Source organism: Anneissia japonica, unplaced genomic scaffold (assembly GCF_011630105.1).
Source record: "Anneissia japonica isolate Jap-2015-1 unplaced genomic scaffold, ASM1163010v1 scaffold1889_len2455224_cov183, whole genome shotgun sequence".
Lineage (NCBI taxonomy): Eukaryota > Metazoa > Echinodermata > Crinoidea > Comatulida > Comatulidae > Anneissia > Anneissia japonica.
Genome location: NW_022752980.1, coordinates 143,344 through 150,313, shown reverse-complemented (window position 1 = coordinate 150,313; position 6,970 = coordinate 143,344). Strand labels below are relative to the sequence as shown.

General features: G+C 35.6%; 1 protein-coding gene across 2 annotated transcripts in view; it reads right to left on the bottom strand.

Moving 5' to 3' along the window:
* LOC117122536 (MAM and LDL-receptor class A domain-containing protein 1-like) overlaps positions 1 to 6,970 on the bottom strand; it is a 114,460-nt gene that overhangs the window by 105,083 nt on the left and 2,407 nt on the right. The window lies entirely within an intron of this gene.

Sequence of the window (6,970 nt, the reverse complement as noted above, 5' to 3'; positions counted from 1 at the left end):
TGTTCATTTGATATGATGTGTAATGTTGTATTTTTGTATATTATATTGTTGTTTATAGAACTCGCGTAACTCGACAGAAGCCCCAACAGAAGTTCTCAATTTCATACTCCATTCTAAGTCTTAATTCTGGTGCAGGGTTACACAAGTTCTAATGTCCCAGTCCTGAATGTGTAATTTTTGTTGTACCCGGTACCTTAAATGTTTAATCAAACTATATATATATGTATATGTTCGTATTAATAGTCGCTCATCTCTAAATATTACTAAATTGTAAGGTGTAAACACTTTATTGCATTTGAGCTCAAGATCATTTAATTACCATTCCATATTATTTCACAAGCACAATAGAAGTTGATTTTTACATAATTTTATTTCTTTTCAACGTATTTAACTTGGGTTTTGATGTTGTATCCGTGAACTTCTGATGATAACTTATCAATTGTCGTAGTCCCGAGTGATTACATAGGATTTTTCGCCAGTTGTGCGTCCCTGTTTTTTAAGCCCTTCTCTCCAGGCATAGACCAAGCCGACTTGAAGACAGTTGAGACGCGACTACACACCACGCGAGGAACCAAGAAGGACAAGCGGCTTAGGTACACCCGCCACAATCCATAATATGAATATTTGTTCCACAATAACAACTATTTCACAGGAACTAGAGGCCAGTATCAACCGCTTACATATTTCTAGTTACCTTATGTACGATTCGAAAGAAACCTTTTCCAACTTAAAATCAAAGGCTGGGTCTACATCCAAGAGGCGTAGGAGTAGGCGTGGAGGTACACATATTCACCGAAAAATCGGTGTTGTTGTCTCTGACCGAAGGCCCAGGCGTCGGCAGTTGCACCCTGGAATACTACATGCAAACCTCAGAACAGTACGGAAGCTGAAACATGTAAGTAAAGCCAGAGAAAAATACTTACCAAAAATCTTACTGTGCAATGCAAGATCATTGTGTAACAAAATGGATGAATTTCATACTCTCATCCAGCAGTTTGACATTGACATAGCTGCTATTTCCGAGACCTGGTTTGCACCCTCTAAGCCAGAGGAATTTTTTAAACTTGATAACTATGATATGATCACAAAAAGCAGAACTAATAGAAAAGGAGGCGGTATATGTTTCTACACCAGGAGTGACCTCAAAGCTCAAAAATTGGACATCGTTCCCGATAATTTGGAAGTTGCTTGGATAAAAATACGCCCACAACGATTACCAAGGAATATTTCACTACTCTTCTTCGCAATTATTTATTCACCACCAAATAACACTAACAAAGATGCTTTGATTGAACACCTTATTAATAGTATTGACTCTATCACTACAAAACATCACCAGGCCGGCTTAATACTCCTTGGTGACTTTAACGACCTTGATACATCACTAATTTCTACGCAATGCAACCTTAAACAAATTGTGACAGGCCCTACGAGAGGTGATGCTACACTTGACAAGATTCTGACTAATATGGCCCAATATTACACAACCCCTGAGATACAATGCCCAATTGGCAATAGCGATCATGCTACAATACTTTTGATACCTCAACAAATAATAAATCAGAAGAATGCCTTATGGGTTAAAACCGCCCGCCCAATGAAAGATTCGGACATCCGAGCCTGTGGTACTTGGTTATCATGTCATCAATGGAAGGAAGTCTTTGACAAGGATACCATCCAAGAAAAAAGTGAAGCATTTTACAACACAGTATACTTGGCTATGAACAACTTTTTCCCAACCAAAACAATGAGGTTACACCAAGATGACAAACCCTGGATGACACCCAAGATTAAATCTCTTATTAAGGAGAGACAAACAGTTTACCATAACAACAAAAACGACCCAAAAAGGAAGCGACTACATAATAAGATCATTGCGGAAATCAAGAAAGCAAAGGCAGATCACTATGCAATTAAGGTGCACCGTAATAAGGACAACAACCCTTCGCAGTGGTACCAGCAAATTAGTTTTGAATTTGTAAAATTGTAACAATTCAGTCTTTAATACCTGTCTCTTATACACATCTAGATGTGTATAAGTAAAAAGTATTGCCAACTTCATTAATACAAATTTTGTTAAAGTAGCTAATGGTCTCAAACCTTTAGATCCCTTAGATTTACCTGCTTACAAACCGGATCCTTATCATTGCCCTGAAGTTCATGAATATAAAGTATATAATGAGGTTATGAAAATTAAATTAGGCAAAGCTGGCGGGCCGGATAATATCCCAGCTAAATTCATTAGAAAATGCAAACCACTTAGAGTCATGTTAAACCAGTCGTATAAAGATGGCCAGCTTCCTTCCCAATGGAAGAAAGCTTCAGTCATTCCCATCCCCAAAACTAGACCTGCATCATGGGATCAGTTGAGACCAATAGCACTAACTGATCATTTTGCGAAAATTGCGGAAGGTTTCATGGCCAAGTGGTTGCTTGAGGACAAAAGTAATCTTATAGACCTCAATCAGTACGGTAATCGTAAAGGTGTGTCTACCACTCATTATTTAGTTAAGTTACTAGATGAACTTTATAGGAACTCAGATAAATACCTTATTGGTAAATGGAGTAAGGAAAACAACATGAACCTCAACCCAAGTAAATGTGCCACCATGAAAATTTGCTTCTCTAAAAACCAAGTTGATGACCCCCCCTTGACTATTTGTAGCACTCCGCTTAAGGTAGTAGATTCAATAAGAATATTAGGCATTCAACTCTCCTCTGATCTTAAATGGAGAGTACATACGACAAAAATTATATCTAAAGCTAATGGTAGACTATATATGTTGAAAATGTTAAAACACTTCAATCTCCCTTTGCATGATTTGATCACTATCTTTAATGGCTTTATAAGACCCCTCATTGAATATGCTGCACCGGCCTGGCACTCACAACTCACTGATAATGAAACCAAGAATCTGAAAAGAATCCAGAAGAGAGCCTGTAAAATTATGTTAGGACACCGTTATCATAACTATGATAACGCACGCACTCTGTGTGGATTAGCCACACTTAAAGAACGCAGGGAGAAAATTTGCCTGGACTTTTACAACTCACTAATGGTTAATTTTAAAAATTGGATCCCTAAAACCAGATTTGAGTGCCATGGTAGAAATGCCAATCAACTGTCTCTCCGTAGCCATAGGACCAAAAGATATTTTAATAGCCCATTGCAATATATGACCAGACTTTGGAATGAGAGAAGGGCCTAAGAAGAAGGAAAAGGAAAGAAAGGGGAAAGAAGGGGAAAAAAAATATTTTTTTTTTTCTTAGATTTTATCTTATTTTTTTAATTATTTTAGGTAACGTATCGTCATTAATAATATATCTAGTTGGTGTTTTATACACCATTTTGCATATCTCATCTGTTTATGTATTTGTTGTCATGTATAGATTTTAAAAATATTTTTTAAATTTTAAGTGCCTGATGGTTTTAATGTCTGTTCCAAGTTTGTCTCTTGCCTTTTTTAATGTCTCTTTTTTTGAATTTGTAAAATTGTTACAATTCAGTCTTTAATACAGTACTGCAATTACAATTATTTTTGAATAAAATACCTTTATGAATGAATGAAAAAAGTTGGTTACTTAAAAAAAAACCGTTAGTAAGAACATTTAGCATCATTTGACAAACTTAAGTACTCAAATTGACTCAAGTTGAGTGTATTTATATGTATATATTTATATATCTGGAAAGAAATGTTCTCCTAGCAACTAGTTCATTTGCAGTATCAAGTATTGGATGTATATGTTTGTTAAACTAATTACTTAAGAGAGTTTCATAATATTCATTATAGTAAGACACAGCTAGAAAAGTCGAGCTTGGCACTGCAATAAACATATATTTTTTACTTATACGGTTTCGTCGAAGTGTGGTTTGCGTGAGGCACTCGTAATCTATTATCAACGTTAAACCTTTTCTCAGCGATCCGCCTACCTCATATATGTTCCTTTGACGAAACGAGTTAATTATTGGGAAATTTTAATACCTCTCTTATGGAAGGCAAATTGTATTACTTATAATGTAAACTCTGCATAAGAATACTAAATGTCGCTGTGTTCGTTAATTTATCGAAATACTGAGACCATAAAGGCATATTAAATATGCAAATATTGTCTCCGTATTGCGACAAATTAACAAAATTTCAAAATTGTATTTGATTATTTGGTATTAGACTAATTCCTGAATACCCCTCCGCTACGCCCCTGATATATACATATACATATACATATATTATAACATATATTATATATATATATAATATATATGTTTACACATCTAGATGTGTATAAGAGACAGCCTATAATGTGGGTGTGTGTGGGTTTGAGTTCTTTGTTTATTCCTTGATACATGCGACTTTAGGTCAGCCTCTGTTTTCATTTGTTCTTTAATTCTGTCTTTTTCGTTATAGTAAGACGCGTCTTACTATAATATTCATTATAGTAAGACGCAGCTAGAAAAATCGAGCTGGGCACTCCAAATAAAATATATTTTTTACTTATACGGTTTCGGCGAAGTGTGGTTTGCGTGAGACACTCATAATGATAACTAGTTATATATTTTTTTAGTCAGATATGTAAAGATATTGACTCTGAAATATCAAAATAGAGGATGTCTTTCATTGTGTTTTAAATGTCCATTATAAATATAATCAAGAAAGAAATCAATTTATTCAATATAATTTTTAAATTTTTTTTAGCGTTATTTAAATCTAAAAAATCTGATACGGTGAAACAACGATCGAATTTATTCTTTGTGCGTTTAAAAATCCGAAAAGTTTATTTTGGCACACATAATATTTGTTAAATGGCCGTTGGGTTATTATATACCGATTTAGTCTCCTTTTAGAAAAAAATTGAAATTAATAAATGCAAATAATTTGTTCAAAATCTAGGAAACAATAAATAATTCAAATTAATTTACCGGTCAATTTGATTGATTTGAGGCAGGTTAAGGGCATGTGCAACACCGATCACCACGGAATAAACTGACTATAAATCTGAGTTTTAACCCCAATGCAAGCTCTGCATTTCCAAACAACCAAATATTATTCTTTATCATTTTGATGTATGTGTGTGTGTGTGTGGGGGGGGGGGAGGTTTTAAAATGATTTTATCTGATTTTTGCAACTGGATTTATAATCCTTTCTGAGCTTTTGCAATATGGTATCACGTAATCAGATTTCAAAGTGCGCATAGGTACAAATGTAGGTACTAATTGAGTCAATCTAAATGGTTAAGAATATTAGCAATGCCGAATTGCGCCTGTTCAGTACTAACATTGCGGGGATATTGAGGCGATTTTGAATTTTGCAATGAAATTGAAATTAGATAAAATATTCGCTTCGCACGAAAAAGTAAAGTTTAGGACCAAATACATTTTTTTTAATTTTTTTACTGACATTATTTATAGAGACAACATTCTATTCTTATAGGATTGCTCCAGTACCCTTGTCATTCTCGTCGCTCGCCTTTGCAAAGCCTCAAGCTGATCAATATGCTTCCTACGACTAACCACCAAATCGGGCAGCGATGCAGCAAAATTGGGACAACGAGCGCCTTAAACAGATGCAGGGATACTTTCATAGGAGCATCGCCGGAGAGTAGTCGAATAAGACCAGCTTAGCTCAGTCGGCTAATCTGGTGGTAGCCACTGTGTTTGCGCTGAACCGTGGAATTCTGTATGTCCCCGGTTTTAATTCCCATAGCTGCCTCTCCTTGTGTTTCAGCCAGAGGGCAGAAATACAAGTTACAATAGCGCACCGTTTTTCGGATGGGACGTTAAAGCCGTTCGTCCCGTTAAATAACACAGTACACTCTTCGGAAAAGAGTAGGGGATTGTCTCCCGGTGTACTGCCTAATCACCACCAGAAGGACTCTACTGGAAATAAGTCTTCTTCTAGACTTTCGTGGGCTCTCATTGGTGAATAAATTCAATCCAATCCAATCCAGACCACAAGTGCGATTACATTTAACTACTGGCTCATGAAATTCCATATCGTGAAAGATTTTTTTTTAATAATACAGCCTAACAAATTGTGAGAACCACACATTTTAAAATTGAATTAACAATTACATAAAATCGTTTTTTACACTGTCTTTTCCATCATAACTTTACATTTGTTGGGGTTTCAGTCGGTTCTTTTGGGGCCATTACCCTATAGTTTAAGTTAAGTTACCCTGAAGTGCAAGGTCAGTGACCTCATGATCAAAACTTCTCTATAAACACATAGTTAGCATATTGAACCATTGAAGATGATATATAAGGTGCAACGTATTAGCATACATAACAAATAGTAAAGGGCTTAGTACTGAGACTTGAGGGACACCAGATTTAACTGGGAGCCAACTAGAGACTTCTCTCTGTGTGAATACACGTTGAAAGGGTTGTAGCAATTAAATAACAATGATGAACGTCGGAATATCATTGGTCCAAGTCATGCCGACTTCATACATGCAGTTCCAAGACTAAACGTTATAAAGTTAAAGAGGCTGATCATCGCGCCGCGCCAGAAAAAAAAATATTCTCCATAGGACATTATTTCGTATTGACTCATTTTCTAACGTCAAATGTGGACATCTATCAATCTCTGCAAAAGAATGTTCCAAAACCGTTCCGAAGTCTATCATAATGTGTAAAATAAACCTGACCATAATTTGGACATCCCGGATAGTTTGACTCAACCAAATAATAATTTAAGGGCGAAACACAATCTTAAGTTATTAATTGGAAAGATCATAATCGGCGACTTGAATGAGGCTCAGAAAATTATAGAAGAGAGTAGACCATGTAGACCACTCCTTAAAATAAGGCAGATGTTTCGTTGGCCAGTATAGTATAACCAGTCTTTGTTGATGAATTTATCATCATTATGATCAAAATGCTCAGAAGATCCATGCGTTGATATTCACTCTAATGCGACACTGTTTATTAAAAGCCTAGCTAACAGGGTCACCCTCTATAAAGATTTGTTTA